General features: G+C 39.5%; 1 long non-coding RNA gene across 1 annotated transcript in view; it reads left to right on the top strand.

The window, feature by feature from the left end:
* Positions 1 to 16,492, top strand: part of LOC147576579 (uncharacterized) — a 37,808-nt gene that overhangs the window by 441 nt on the left and 20,875 nt on the right. The window contains exons 2-3 of the long non-coding RNA XR_015240943.1: positions 1,678 to 4,240; positions 8,170 to 8,346. This is a non-coding gene — a long non-coding RNA (uncharacterized LOC147576579). The remainder of the gene's footprint in view (positions 1 to 1,677; positions 4,241 to 8,169; positions 8,347 to 16,492) is intronic.

Genomic DNA, 16,492 nt, shown 5'->3' with positions numbered 1-16,492 from the left:
ACGCGCCGATTCCCCTTGGTCTCCCCCTCCATTGCACGCTGGTCTGCCTCGACTGGCGGCGGCGGTGGGGGTGGGGGTGGGGGGTCGGGCCTCAGGGCGCAGAGGAGGCCGACTTTAAAAGTGTGCTTGACCCAGGTGAGGGGTGGATTGCAGAAATTGGAATCAGGCCCAGGTTAAGAGTTGCGCACCAGAGGCACGAGTCCAAGTGGAAGAGACTCAGAGGGCTCCCGGCCTGGGGGCGGCGGCCCCTGGAAAGAGTGCAGGAGCCCTCGGCGAACCTGTTGGAAAAATAACACAACTCGGCCAGAGGTTTGGCTCCAGGGAGATCTTTATGGTAGAGGTCGGAGTTCTACACCACCTACCTTCACTGAACAGCAAAAACAATCGTAGTACCCCGCGGGACAAGCCAGAGCGCCCACAGCGGCGTCCTCGCCCTCGCGGGGGCATGGACTCCTAGGTTGCTTATTAGGCATCAGGCATATGAAATGCCGCAAGACAAGGATGTAAAATTGCAATTCCCATACATCCACTCAAAGTAAGGTTAGCGGTGGAAGTGCGAATTTTTACACACACATAACCACCCAGTCTCCAGGCACCTTTCCAGCTCCCTCTGATGGACCAGACAAACACTAGGACGCACACCAGGACTGCTGGAGTAAATCCGACCTTGGGTGGGTCACTTGGCGCTGAGGCGGCCACTGTCGGCCTCAGCTGGCAGCTTTGTTCGATGGCCCTATTGGGCCTCCTCCTTTTGTGGTGCTCGATTAATTATTAAGAGAAATATTCCCGAGCTGAATTATAGATATGCTCTGCTCTCACCTAACTGCTGTTGGCTCAGCGAAGGACACCTGGAGGACTTCTTTTCGTTGTCTGATTTTTTTTTAATCTTTTAAAATAATAAAATAATAAAAATAAAATAGCTAAAAAATTCACATTATAATCAGTGAAAAGAAAGAAAGAAAGAAAAGGAAAGGAAAGGACAGAAGAAAGAGGAAGGAAGGAAGGAAGGAAGGAAGGAAGGAAGGAAGGAAGGAAGGAAGGAAAGAAGGGGGGACGGAGAGAAAGAACTGATGTGCGCGGTGGTTTTCCTAACTTCTTCTAGCTAGTACACCTTGAATTTTTGTCCTGAATAAATTTACCTGTGATCTTCTGGCCTCAACCAGGGGAGGAGGAACTGAGAGAAAGGTACCTCCACACTGGCTCAAGTGAGGTTTCATTAAGGCAAGTAGGGAGGGTGGATTTCTTCAAAAGTAAAAGTGGTCACGTGCTCTGGTTGAACTCTCCCTCTGTACCTCTATAATGTGATGTAGACGCTGTACAGTTTCACACATACCAAAAGCAGATATTTGAGCTTATTGCTGTCTCATGAGAAACATGTTTCTTGGGATGGTAGAAAGCAGGACTGAGAACACAAGATCTTGGGACTGGTTTCCCAAAAGCGATTTGTGAGACCTATCCAGAGCAACTGTGGAATGCTTTCAGAGAGATGAAAACAGAGAGTGATATGAAGTACAAAAGATGACAGCTATATTGAAGTTTGGGTATTTTAATTGGATCATGTTAAAACTTTATGAATTATGTCTCCGTGTGCCCTTTCTTGTTTGTTCCTTTCATGGCCCAGAGAATTTTAAGATTTAAAAATGTCTGAGGACTTTATAAATACTTTGTACTTCTTAGGTATCGGGAATCTGAATTACTAAAGCACCACAGTGAGAACACAGCTGACAGAAAACCACTCTCACCAAGACAGTCATTCAGGTCATACAAGGAGGACTTATTGAGGACTCAATCGAGGCAAGTGACACTCATCGAGTACCCACCTAATACCTGGCTCTGTGTAAGTTCTTTGCATGCATATTGTCTAATTTTATCTGCATAAGGAAACACGTTATATGGTAGGTACTATTTTATTTACATTTTACGGAGAAGGAATTGAGGTTTACAATGGTTAACAAACTTGCCTAAAAGTTATATAGCTAACTATGTAACAGAACTGGGCCTTTAACATCAGACTCAGCAAGCAGGATGGACCCCGTGCTAATGATGTAACACCATGTGTTCTGTGCCCATTTGTCCTCACAAAGGAATGGCTGTTTCAGATACATAGATTATGAAACAAGGGGGTATGTGCTATGATGAAGGTATGAGAGTGGTGTTCCGGGGATACAAAGAATAGAGTAGCATCTAATTGGGGGAAGCAAGGAAAGATTGACCAGGAAAGGGGAAATGTGTCTGAACAATGGTGAGAATAAAGTTTATGCAGGCATGTGTCATCAGGGTGAACCAAGAGTAACTAGGATATGGGGCACCTGGGTGTCTCAGCTGGTTAAGCTTCGGACTTTGGCCCAGGTCATGATCTTGCAGTTTGTAAGTTCAAGCCCCGTGTTGGGCTCTGTGCTGACAGCAGAGCCTGGAGCCTGCTTCAGATTCTGTATCTCCCTCTCTCTCTCTGTTCCTCCTCTGTTCATGCTCAGTCTCTCTCTCTCTCTCTCTCTCTCTCTCTCTCTCTCTCTCTCAAGAATAAATAAACATTAAAAAATTAAAAAAAAAAGAGTAACTAGAATCTGATTGATAGGTGGGGTCCCACTGGGAAGAACATTCTGCTCCCCAGCCTTCACCCATCTCTCTCTCTCTCTCTCTCTCTCTCTCTCACACACACACACACACACACACACACACACCTCTTTGCCCTTTCTTTATAAAGCAAATGATAAACCTTCCATTTCTCTCCCTGAAATTCTCTTAAAGAGTCCCAGAAATTCACATACACAGTAGCAGAAAGATTTTTTGCTTGTGACCAACAAAATCTACCTTGTCTCAGTCCCCGAAATCTATTTTCCTTGGAGAGGAAAAACTCATTTTCTAACCTTTCTTAGTCATTGACTAGTCAACATTCTTTAAGCTCCTCATCTCCAAATACACCTTTTACCACAAATAATTTCTCCCTGGCTTTGAATTCTCTCAGTGGTGGTACATATGTTCCAGACCACACTATGAAGTCTTGTTTATATAGAAAGGGGCAAAGGGCATTAGATCTTCCTTTGTACAAAGCAGATAGGAGGCCCTGAGGGATACAAACTAAGTCCATTATAAATGTTTTTGTTCTCTTTGGGGGCTGTGATCCCCAGTGAATTGCAATGTTCTATTTACTTCTCTCTCTCCCTAAGAAGCCTTCAACCCTTCCCTGAAAATAGGCACTGTATCCCAAGCAACCAGTGCAAAATACCTGACCCAGAGTAGGCACTGGATAAGAATGTAATAATATGAATGAATAATGGAAGAGGCTGGCTTTCGTTTGCCAAAAACGTTCAGCGCATGTGTTGGGAGAAAAAAAAAGAAGATGGTTTTTTGCCTGCTTACTCCCAGCCTCTCAACTATCTGACTTTTAAAATTCTGAAGGATGTGAAAATAAAGTCCTAGGAAAGTTGATCTCATGCTTCCCATTCCCAAATTTATGGATGTGGATGTTCTGTTCTGCCCATATAATTCCTTATAAAATGTAGATCACTCAGCCAGTTTTTCCTTATACATGGATTTTCAATGACTGTCCATTACCATTCCCCATTCCTGATTCCATCTTATCCATATCAGTACTGGTGAGGTCTTAAGATGTAAGAAAAGCATATTTACTTTTTTTGACAGTGAGGAAACACCATCCCTGCAGAGGAAGACTGACTACTTTCTTCCTGACTTTCTGATCACAACATTGCCCCAGGCACAATGGGCAGCAGGATATCCTGCACCTGCCTGGGGAGGACGCCTGTGGTCTAGAAGGTGCAAGATGAGTCAACATACTTAGGTGGTAGGGGTCGGTCTGGTAGAAGTCACACAAGGGGCAGAGAGAAGCAGTAACGTAAGTGAAGCTAGAAAGAAAAGTCCTAAGGCAGAAGGAGCCCCAAGGCAAAGGCTAGCTGGACAAGAATGGCACTTGTGAGGATAAGAAAAGATAAGCAGACCACACTATGGTTTAGGAAAGGAAAGTGAGGGTGGACGTGGATATGCCATGCTCAAGAGTTGGAACTAGGGGCTATGACAAAACACTGCATAAAAGGATTCACAACCCTTCTTTTATCTCTACCTGCAGGACAGATGGGGTTCATACGCATAGTGCATTGCCCTAGGCAAACTTAGATCAGCAGTGGCAGCATCTACTAAATAGACTGAGTTGCAAGCATTTCTGGTCTTCCTGGCTGCAATGGTATCCCTTTCTCTCCATCTATGAATGCATCTCGGAGGCCAAGTAGTGAAACTGAGTTGGCATAGTCTAAATTATCTCTGAATAGTTTTCTAAATGCAAATCCAGGGGCGCCTGGGTGGCGCAGTCGGTTAAGCGTCCTCTCTCTCTGCCCCTCCCCCGTTCATGCTCTGTCTCTCTCTGTCCCAAAAATAAATAAATGTTGAAAAAAAAAAAAAATAAATGCAAATCCATCAAAAATGTCCTTTAATTGAAGCAAAGCACCCCACCTTGAACAGTGATACACTGATGTGGGGTGATATCCCCTCTGTCAGATCTACTCTTCCACAGTGAAGTACAGTCTTCCTTTTAGCTCTTTGTTCTGCTTTCCTTATACCTAAGTGGAAAATAGGGCAATTGTGGAGACTCACTCAAATAAACTTAGGTGCAAAATAAAAATCACCCACAACCTTGTCTTGGCACCAATCAGGAGCAAACCTGGGGCAGAGGTGAATCAAGTGAGGTTTAGGTATAGAATGGTGTTATTTCCTATAGACTACCACCACCATGCCTTTTGTAGTAACTTCTATTAGTTTACATCAAGGAACTTTTCCATATACCTACATATAGGCCTTTTCATAAAAATAAGAGGTCATGGCATACTTCCTGCCAAAACTATGTTCCAAACCCCCCAGAATCCCTTTTAAATTCAGTCAATAACCATGGATGGCTTTTTATTCCTTGCTACCAGAGAATCTATAACGAAACAGAAGTTGTAACTGAGGACAGCACATCCTGCCTTTTAGAGAATAAGCAGCAGAGTGTCAGACCCTGGGGAGGAATCTGGGAACTACATTTACAAATCAGGACACCTGGGGATAGCAATCATCATCGCCTTTTATGTAAATGTGAGTGGAATTCAGATTGTAGAACTGTGAACATTTCTCTCTGCCCAGGGCTATCTTCTTAACCCCTAGAAGAGCCCCCTACTATCCATTCCCTAGCCCTTTGGGGGAGCATGTGCTAGACAAGAGCTTTCTGACAATTAACTAAATCAGAAGGAGAGGTATTCAGGGTGATGGCATCTTGGAAGAGGTGTGTAAACATTCTTATGATGCAGAACAGAGGCCTATTATGAGCTTTGGTGATGCCTGTTCTAGGGAGTGAATGGTGTTGATCAAAATCAAACTGGGGGAGTAGGAGAAGGAGTCAACTCTTACAGCAGAATCTAGCCTTTCCTATTTTAAGAGGCAGAGAGAGAGAGAGTGCACAAGAGGAGGGAGGGAAGAGAGAGAGAATCCTAAGCAGGCTCCGTACTGTCAGTGCAGAGCCCAACGCAGGGCTCAATCTCATGACTATGAGATCATGACCTGAGCCTAAACCAAGAGTAGGACACTTAACCCACTGAGCCACCCGGGCACCCCTCCAGCACACTAATTCTAACAGCATCTTGCCAGATTGTTTTTAAAGTCTTGGGAAATCTTTGGTACTCTTACTTTTACAGGACCTTTCTGGCATTGTATCTAGCATATTTAAAATGCTTACACATTCCATATTAAAGGTTATGTCAACTATTTTACAATTGAGTTGCAACTGACTAGTAGACAGTATTGTACTGACATTTCACAATATTTTTCCCACTGTATTTCAGAGCTAATCATTTCATTTTCAGAGCATAAACACTTCATAACCTTGTGAAAAGCTTATAGGCACAAGTCATGGCCCAGAAACAAACTATAATACCTGAACAAAGAAGTAGCTCCTTGATTAGTATCAAGTATTTTAAGATTTTTGCCTTTTTAAGGAATTATTAACTAATCTCATTGGCTGATAAAGTCTGGATGAAAAGTATCCTCCTTCACCTGTTTATTTGCGTATGAATATATGCTGACGTATGTGAATGTATCCTGTGTTTATGTTGTCTTCTATGTTGTGTGTAAGCTATAATGGGAAAGCTAATTATTAAAGTCTGCAAACGCACCCAGAGGCTACTGTGAGTGATGCATCAAAAAAAAAAAAATCTAAAAATAACTAAGTAATAAATAACCATTTGCAGATGGGAATTGTTCATGCAGTTTTCTAAACAACAGCAGATTTCTTTAAGATATGTTTTTTTTTTTAATTTTACTAAGTGTACTAAATCTTCTGTACTTAAAGGCAGATAATTTGAATAAGAGTGACATAAAATTGACTGCCTCCAAAAGAGTTATTTTTAAGACAATATCAAACCATCGCTTTCATCTTAAAATAGCTTTACACATGCATATTCTATGTTAGTTAAAAGCACGAAGAGAGTCATTTCTGAAAGGCAGGGCAATTTTTCTAGCAATTATATTAGCAACTATTTTAGAATACTACAATTGCTAAAAATGTAAGGGCTACTCTTTAAAATAATATCATGATTGCTTAGTGTTATATTTGTTCGGGTTCACATGAAATAAAAAAATAAAAATAAAAAGGATAAAAAAGGAGACTAAACTAGAGCTACAAAGTTCATTATAGTCTGGGAATACATTGCAGAAATAGTCAGAAAGCTGCAGTTTTCAGCAAGGAAAGATGAAAGGAAATTAGGGATTTTTAGGAGGGGTGGCATTCCAAACTTTGCAAACAGTTAAAATAGTACTACTAACCAAAATTTAAAATCACCATATAGAGTGGGCTTGATATGTGATAATATGAAACAGTTTATTCCATCCAGGATGGATTCAAAGTATTTGGCACAATCTTTCAAGAGAACTCCAGTTCACATGGCTTTTTACCATCACTAATGTATATATAGTTAGTGGTCTGGTCACATGCTCCAAACTTAGCTCAACACAGACCCTGCACTAATAACATACTTAATAACACAATTAATTTTCCTGTTTGTAAGGCAGTGTACATCCATCAAGTGAGAAACTTTGGGTCTGGTATTAAGCTTAAAGAAAAAATTAGTATAATCTCCTCTTCCACTTGGGGAAGTTACTAAATATTTCATTCCTAAATGAATGTGATATATGCAAAAAATAATTTCACTTGCTTACAGTGATATATAGGTTACAGATTAAAAGCACAGCCTCTAAAATCAGTAGATATCTATCTATTATTAGATGTATGAGCTTGATTAGGTTGAAACTTTCTAAATGTAACATTCTCATATACAATATGAGAATTGCACCTGCTGTTTATTATACTTAACACTTATAACTCAGAGAAAACATAGCTATTTTTATTAAACCAAAAATATTATGTAACTGTCATTTGCCAAAGATTTGCCTAAATTATGTGAGCTTGAAATCGTAAAACATATTTGATTTTATTTCTGTAAAGGTACTTTTTAAATCTAGCACATTGAAAGTCTTAGTAATTCAATTTCCTTAATTTCTTGGAATTTTAGGGATATTCAATTATATATGCAATAATTTACCTCTAAGCCTATCAGAATAGAACTCCTTAAAGAGATCTTATAATCAAATTCAGTAATTTCCTCTGAAAATAGGAAATATTATATAATGAAAGGCAAAAGCCTTTCTAAATGACAGACATAAATATCCAAAGAGAGAAAAGAAAACATAGCTGTAATTCCAAAATTTCAGTCATAAGGGCGCTTGAATGGCTTAGTCAGTTAAGCATCAGACTCTTGATTTTGGCTCAGGATGTGATCTCATTGTTGTGGGATTGAGCCCCATGTTGGGGCTCTGTACTGAGTGTGGAGCCTGCTTAAGATTCTCTCATTCCCTATTCCTCTGTCCCTCCCCTCTCAGACTCTCTGTCTCAAAATAAATAAATGTTTTAATAAAATGGAATAAAATTTCAGTCATAGGTCAAACAGAAACACAGAAACACAAAATGCACTGATCCACATTAATAAGCTATTCCTTTCCCAGTGGGCATAAGTTCTTAATTAATTTGAACTCAGACAAATAGACAAACAGAAAAGACTAACAAACCAGAGTCTCTTATTGTCTTTCACATGAAAGAGACAAGATTTCTATAAATCATTAATTCCTTTACAGAGACCACCAAAAGAAGACCACAAAACCATAAGAAGCTGGCCACAGAAATCAAGCTGGCACCTTACCCTGCTACCTGTGGACATGAGTCCATAGCACAGGAATCAGACTCACCACTGGGTCTCCAATCATTCTTCAGGAGCAGAGCACAAAAGGGGTACCAGAGGCTTCTTTACCTGGGTATGTAAACAGGGACCCAAAAATCCGAGATCTGGTCCTCTCTGAGTTACAGCACCAAACTGTGAAAGACAAATACACCAGCCAAGGAGATTATTTTATGCAAAGTATTACAATAGCAAGAATATTCATTAATAAGGAATGTCTCAAAGAACAAAAGGGGACCTGGGACTTTTTAGTGGCAAGTAAGCAAGAAAGTCATCCCAGACTTTATGGGAGTCCTGAGAGAGGACAGAAATGGGTCTTCTCTCAAGACACACCAGTGCAGGGTGCAAAGTGGTCCTTAAAGGGTGGGAAGATTTCCAAACCATTCTTATTTTCCAGAACCGAAAGGGCTCAGATAAAGTTCAGCATTATCACATTGTCAGTTTTATAAAATGTTTACTCATAAGGGGAAAAGTGTCAGCAATTATTGTTGGAGGGCACAGTACACTTGGCAGTGTAATTTACATATTCTGCATAGAGTCAAATACTGACTATCCTTTATTACCTGTAGGACGTTGGGGAAATTACATAATTTCTCTGGTTTTTAATTTTCTTATCAGTTTATTGGGCATAAAAAGTAGTGGTCTCTTCGTAAAGCTGTTGTGAAGATCAATTATCACAAAGACGAAAAATTCAAAGACCAGGTTTTCACCGCTTGCACTCACAAACAGTGGTTAACTATCATTGTCATCACCACTTAGAACTGAGTGAGTGCCATAAAACAAGAGGTTACTGTTTTTTTCCTAAAATCCACTTGGTGAAGTAAACATTTCTAAAGCATAAGGATTTACTTTTTTATTTTCCCAATTGGCTTGGTAATTTTAACAGAAACTTTGGTACTTCTTAATATAATATTTAAACATTATTGTCACTTCATTAAGATAGAGGGAAATTTTGAATTTATTTCTTTAAAAAATTCTGTTACTGTAGAGGAAGCAGGAGATAAGCTGTTCCCTAAATAATTAACTGAATCTTAACAAATTAAACCAAAATCAAAGTTGGAGAAAACTAAATGACGCTAATGATGTTGTGTTAAAATTCGTAATTCTGCTGTTCTCCAACTGAGCTAATGTAAACTAGAACTGATTGAATGTAGTTTGAGAAAGATAATGTTTAACTTCTTGTCATCTTCTTTTCCTTTTAATGAGTGAAATTAATGGTAAGGAAATTTTGCTAGATCACTGACTATGGAAGGACAAAGGTTTTCCTGTTGAAGAGTAGCAAATAAAGCAGTCCTACAAATTCTTGAATGACCAGGCAATTCTCTTCCTCTACTTAGAGCTTGGAGAGCTTTGTCACAGGGTTCAGAGTCTGTATCTCTTTCAGTTCTCAGCCTCCTACTGATGCTATTAATGCTACCTAATTTAATGACCTTTACAATATCAAGAAGGAAAATAATTTATGCTGATTTCCTTGACTCCCTACCTGTGATGAGGACAGATTTAAAAGGGGGGGGGGGGGAGATGGTGAGATGAGGGAGCATTTTTTTTCTCATTCTGAGCTGAGTCTCTCAAGCACTTTACATCCACATTGCAAAGGACTTTAGAGGTAATACCTGTTTGCTAAGTGGACCAAACTTAGAGCTTTGAGCTAAAGAGCTCTTGAAATCATCCAGTACATTTAGTATATTTAAAAACAAAACAAAAATTTTATTCCAAGAACTGAGCATCATAACAGATGATTATAAGAAAGAAGATAGTATGGCCATAAGAAGATTCAAATCTACCTAAATGCTTGAGAAGACAAAGCCAACCTTTACATGACATTGTACTAAATATATAACATAATATATAAGTTTTTCTGGTTTCTGAAGTCCTTTGGTTCAGATTCTGATTCTATCACTGATAAACAATAGACAGTTAACTGTAAACTTCCTTTTCTTCATCTGAAAAGCGAGAATAAAGGAAGTATACACATTGCAGAATTGCTTTGAGGATTAAAGAGAAAATTCAATTGATTAGCTCAGTTCTTGGCCCATGGTAAGTACTCTAAGAAATGTTAGTCACAGTAGTAGTAAAATAGTACATATATATATATATATATATATATATATATATATATATAAAATAAAAAATTTATATATAGACCACATGCATAGTCTACAATTAGCAAATATGAGAGTATATAATTAAATAATATGTATGGTGGCACAGATATATATGTAATAGCAAGTCAAAGGAAGGAAGAACAGTGGGGATATCCTTTGGAAAATTAATGTTTTTTTCTACCATGCCTGGCAACTAGTAAGCTCTTGATAAATGTTAGGTGCTTTTATTATCACTGTTATTGACTGTGGTAGGCTTTGTAGAGGAGGTTAAGACTGGAGTTGAACCTTAAAGAATGGGTAAGATAAGAGTAGCAAAAAGGACTCTCAAATGAAGATAATTTCAGGACTGAGGTATCTGATGTGGGAATTAGCATGACACAGCCTATGAAGATAAGACACTGGTCTGAAGAGAACCAGTGGGGATATCCTCCAATTTATCAACAAGGCGTTTTCATTATTATCTTCATTAATAATCCTTATAGTGTTTGAGTGCCTGTTACTATATGTAGTAAGCTGAACCATGGCCCCTGGTCCTTTGTGTCTTAATCCCCAGATCTGTAAATAGTATCTTATTTGGAAACAAGGTCTTTGCAGATGTAATTAAGTCAAGGATCTCGAGATGAGGAGATCAACCAGATTACCCAGGTGAGCCCTAAATCCAGCAAATATCCCTATAAGAGAAACACAGGAGAGGCCCACAGAGAACAAGATAAGGCAATATAGCCATGAAGCAGAGACTGGAGTAATGCAGTCACAATCTCAGGACTACCAACAACCATCAGAAGCTAAGAGAAGCAAGGAACAAGAACTCCCCTTGAGACACATTGGGTTTGAACTTCTGACCCCCATAACTATGAAAGCATACCTTTCTATTTATTGGTTTGACAAACAAAGCTGTGGTATTTAAAAAAAAAAAACAAACAAAACCCAGCCACACTGAAAATGAGTACACTATGCCAAACATTTACTTTATTCAACCTAAGCCTTCTACAATCTTCTAAAATACAACATAAGTGTTATCATCACCAGTTACAGTTGCTATAGAAATATTTAATAGGCACTACAGAGGTATTTAACAGGCACATCTAACCTAGTCTAAAGGAAGGGTCAAGAAAAACTTCTCTTTCTTTAAAATGTTCCTTTATTTATTATGAGAGAGTGTGCATGCTCTGGGGAGAAAAGGGGCAGAGAGAGAGGAGAGAGAGAATCCCAAGCAGGCTCCCCAACACAGGGCTACATCCCACAAACTGTGAGATCATGACGTCAGCCAAAATCAAGAGTTTAATGCTTAACCAACTGAGCCACCTAGGTGCTCCAAGAAAAACTTCTTAAAGGAAGAAATGTCTAAAGTTCAATTAATTATATGGGTAGGAGTTAGCCTATACAAGAACTGAGAGGCATGACAAGCAGGTGGAGGGCCTAGACGAAAGGATGAAGGACTGAACAAAGTTTGGAGAGGTTGGGAAACAGGAGAAAGAGTATCTTGGATGGAGCACTAGGGTTTGACCAAAGGTGGAGGATCTGCCTGAGCCTGGGTGGGCTTCCCGGAAACAGAGGGAGGCAGGCTAGAGGAGAGGCAGAATCTAGGAGATTCTAATAACAAGGAGAGATCAGAATTTCTTTGTTTTATCAGCTAGCCTTTTGATAAATAATAGATAGGCCTGGATTATTTTAAAGCCGTGCAGGTGTGGAAGGGGTAGGGGGAGAGAAAGGGGATAAAATACACATGGAAATCGGCATATGCTCTCCAGGGTTTTGCAGAAACCAGTTGGTAGCCCCCAAAGAAAATCAATAACCACTGCTTCTATTTGTGGCTCTGTTTCCACAGAAACGTGTTTGCGGGTGAATTTGGAAGGCAGATTTACAATGCCAAAACCACCAGTCCAAAAAGGAGAAAAATTCAGTTCAAATAAACTTTTCACTATAGTAACAAATGTTTGATTTTACTAACATTTTTCCATTTAATTAACTGAATTTGGAGAGGATTATCAAATAAACTCAGCCATGCTCCTGTAGGCACAATAATAATGAAATCTGGGAGCAATATTAGCTTCAGTATAAGCAGAGTATGCAAAAGCTGGTAGGAAAATGTTTGGCTGGCCTGTCAAGTTGAACCTATTTTCAAAAATAATGAATATAGTCAAACTTTAGGGCACTATGCTAGTGAGGTTAACACTGATGAAAAGAAAAAAAAAAATCTCACTTGTGCTTTTGTGTCTTCCTCAATTTTTTTTTAATGTTTATTTATTTTTGAGAGAGAGAGACAGAGACAGAGAGAGAGCAGGGAAGGGGCAGATAGAGAGGGAGACACAATCTGAAGCAGGCTTCAGGCTCTGAGCTGTCAGCACAGAGTCCCCGACGCAGGGCTCAAATTCAGGAACTGCCAGATCATGACCTGAGCCAAAGTCGGACACTTAACTGACTGAGCCACCCAGGTGCCCCATGCCTTCCTAAGTCTTTTTTTTCTTTTTATTTCTTTTTATTTTTTTTTAAACGTTTATTATTTTTGAGACAGAGAGAGACAGAGCATGAACGGGGGAGGGTCACAGAGAGAGGGAGACGCAGAATCTGAAACAGGGTCCAGGCTCTGAGCTGTCAGCACAGAGCCCGATGCGGGGCTCGAACCCACGGACCGTGAGATCATGACCTGAGCCGAAGTCGGACGTTCAACCGACTGAGCCACCCAGGCGCCCCATGCCTTCCTAAATCTTAAATGCTGTACCATATATGTTATAGACACATGGTAAAAATGTTCTTGAAATTATCTGCCAGGCGTAATTCATACATGACCTCTTACCTCAGACAAGATAAAGTTCGCCCTATTTGTCCTTTAGTAGAATGAGTACACTTCAGTATTTTTGTTAGTATCAAACCCAAGATATTAAAAGTGGTCATAACTTTTATCATTTAAAAATATACTTATGAAATTCTAGAACCCAGCAGGTTCCCTCATACCATCTCCTGTTCATAGAAGTGGAAATATATTTTCCTCAGCATGTGTCTATGAGATTCATTCATGTTGTAAATGCAGTAGTTTTTTTCATTGCTGTGTATTGTTCCACTGTATAGTGATATCACTATACATTTTTGGGTTATTTTAAGTTTTGGCCTTTAAAAAAAACAACCATGGAGCCCAACATGGGACTCAAACTCATGAATATGAGATCAAGACCTGAGCCAAGATAAAGAGTCAAATGCTTAACCAACTGAGCCACCCAGATGCCCCTAAATTTTGGGCTCCAATGGACAAAGCATCTATGAATATTCTTGTAAATATGGTTTATAAGTACTTATTTCTTTGGGGTGTGAACCTATAAATGGAACTGCTGAGTCATAGTGTATACATTTTCCTAAAGTAGTTCAACCAATTTACACTCCCACTATTATGTGAAAGTGTATACAGTTGCCCCACAATATCTTGGAATTTTTAGTACTTTTAATTTTAGTAATTATGGTGGAGTAATGGTGTCTCATTGTGACTTTGATCTGCATTTCCCTAATGATTAATGGTGGTTAATAAAGTTAAACTTCTGTAGTATGCTCAAAAAATGTATATAGTTATGATAGATTATTTTTAATACTTCATTTTTAGAAGTATTCAAACCTTCATTTAGGTTTGCCACAAAATTGAGAGGGAGGTACAGAGATTTCTCAGATACCTCTACCCCACACATGAATAGCCTCTCTCATCAACATTGCTCACTAGAATGGTACATTTTTTTACCTAGGATAAACCTACATTGACACATCATAATCACCCAAAGTCCATAGTTTACCTTAGGGTTCACTCTTGGTGTTGTACATTCTATGGGTTTGGGCAAATGTACAATGACATACATATTATCTATTATTATAATATCATACCAAGGATTGTTGCTATCCTTTAAAACTTCTGTGCTTTGCTTATTAATCTCTCTCTCTCTTTCCACCCCTGGCAACCACTGATCTTTTTATTGTCTTCGTAGTTTTGCCTTTTCCAGAATGTCATATAGTTGGAAGTGTACAGTATGTAGCCTTTTCCAATTGGCTTCTTTTACTTAGAAATCTTCACTTAAGTTTCCTCCATTTCAAGTCCTGAGAGCTCATTTCTTGTTAGCACTAAAGAATATTCCATTTCCTGGATGATAGTTCATTTCTAAACATGGAATTTTCCCAGCTTCTAAAGGAAACATGAGCTTCATTTATTAAAAGTGTGCCTTAGCATTGAGTCTCAGATCCAGACCTCACTAAGTTCTCCTAAATTTCAGGCTGCCTACAAGAGAGGTAAGAGAGAGGATAGGAGGAGGAAGATAATGCCACTGGCCTTAGCTGTGACATCTGTGGGGGATTTGAAGGAAAATGAAATAGGGATCTAGGTAGATTGGGATATTTACAAGGAAATTTCCTTCTTATCATAATAGAGAGTAATCTCCATAAATGATATGGAATGAACCAGTTTATTTACCTTCTCACTTCTTAAATCTGATTCTTCTCTTTCTCCCACCATCTCTTATCATAAGTGGACATTGTTAGTTACTTACTGACCATCCTTTAGCATCACAAATTGAAACGGCATTACAAATTGAGTGGCCTTGTACCTGGACACCACCATCCTTATTCTAAAAGCCTCCTCATGTGTCCCCCTGCTTCTACTCTTATTCCCCTAAGTTCTTTCTTCTCATAGCTCTTATCTTTTTAAACTTAAATCAGATTATTTCACGATCCTATTTAACTGACTTTACCAGGTATTGAGAATAATGTCCAAACTCCTTACAAGGACCCACAAGGTTCTAAGGACCAGGCAATGCCTCCATCTCCGACCTTACACCTGCTGCTCTCTTTTAATACATCAAGTCCTTTCCACCCCCAGGGGTTGTAGTAGTTCTGTCCCTTGTAGTTCCTTTTGCCTGGGAGACCTGACCTCAGTTCTTTGGGTGATTGACTCCTTCTTATCATTTAGGTCATCAGCTAAACGTCATGGGCCCTTCTTGCCCACAGTCACCATCACAGTGTCTTGTTTTATGATCTCCATGCCATAGATCATTATCTGAAATACTTGTATTTACTTCTTGTTTAATTTTTTAGAATGAAATCTTTTTTAAATTTTATTTTGAGAAAGAGAGAGCACGTGAGCAGGGAGGAGGGGCAGAGAGAGAGAGAGAGAGAGAGAGAGAGAGAGAGAGAGAGAGAAAATCTTAAGCAGGCTCTATGCTCAGCACAGAGCTCAACGCAGGACCCAATCCCAGGACTCTGGGATCGTGACCTGAGCCAAAATCAACGGTCTGACGCTCAACCAACTCAGCCCCCCAGGCACCCCAAATGAAAGCTTTATAATGCAGGAAGCTTTTCAGTGTTTATCCCCAAAGCTTAGTAAGTGTGCAGTAAATGTTAAATAAAAGAAAAGAAGGAAGGAAGGAAAGAAGGAAGAAGCAGGGGAAGGAAGGAAAGGAGGGAAGAAAAGGATCGAATATAATTCTGATTGCACTCAATCTATAAGGAATCAAAATACATTTTTAGACTCACAAGGTACTAGCTGAGAAACATGAATCTAGGTTAGTACCCTAGAAATATGATGAAATAAACACCTGAAATAAATTTTTTAAGACACATGATTTAATAAACTCATGGATGACATAACCTATTTCTAATGCTTGCACTAGCTTCCTATAACATTGTACCCTAGTTGGATAGAATTGTTGGGGCGCCTGGGTGGTGCAGTCGGTTAAGCGTCTGACTTCAGCCAGGTCACGATCTCGCGGTCCGTGAGTTCGAGCCCCGCGTCGGGCTCTGGGCCGATGGCTCAGAGCCTGGAGCCTGTTTCCGATTCTGTGTCTCCCTCTCTCTCTGCCCCTCCCCCGTTCATGCTCTGTCTCTCTCTGTCCCAAAAATAAAAATAAAACGTTGAAAAAAAAATTAAAAAAAAATTGTCTATAAGTAATGGGAAACTTTAAAAAGTAGCATCAACTTTTTAGCAGAATGATTGGGCATAGTCTTTGGTGCCAACAGGCCTAGGTTTAAAAAGCAGCTCTGGTATTTACCAAATATAAACCTTGGGCAGTTTGCCTAACTTTTCTGGGCAGTTTTCTCATCTATAAGATGGGACTAATGCTAGCCTCTCCCTCATAGTGCTCTTGCCAG

The sequence above is a fragment of the Puma concolor genome, chromosome D1, assembly GCF_028749965.1.
Source record: "Puma concolor isolate L17-30 chromosome D1, mPumCon1.1.hap2, whole genome shotgun sequence".
NCBI classification, from domain to species: Eukaryota; Metazoa; Chordata; class Mammalia; order Carnivora; family Felidae; genus Puma; species Puma concolor.
This window is presented reverse-complemented; position numbering and strand designations above follow the sequence as displayed.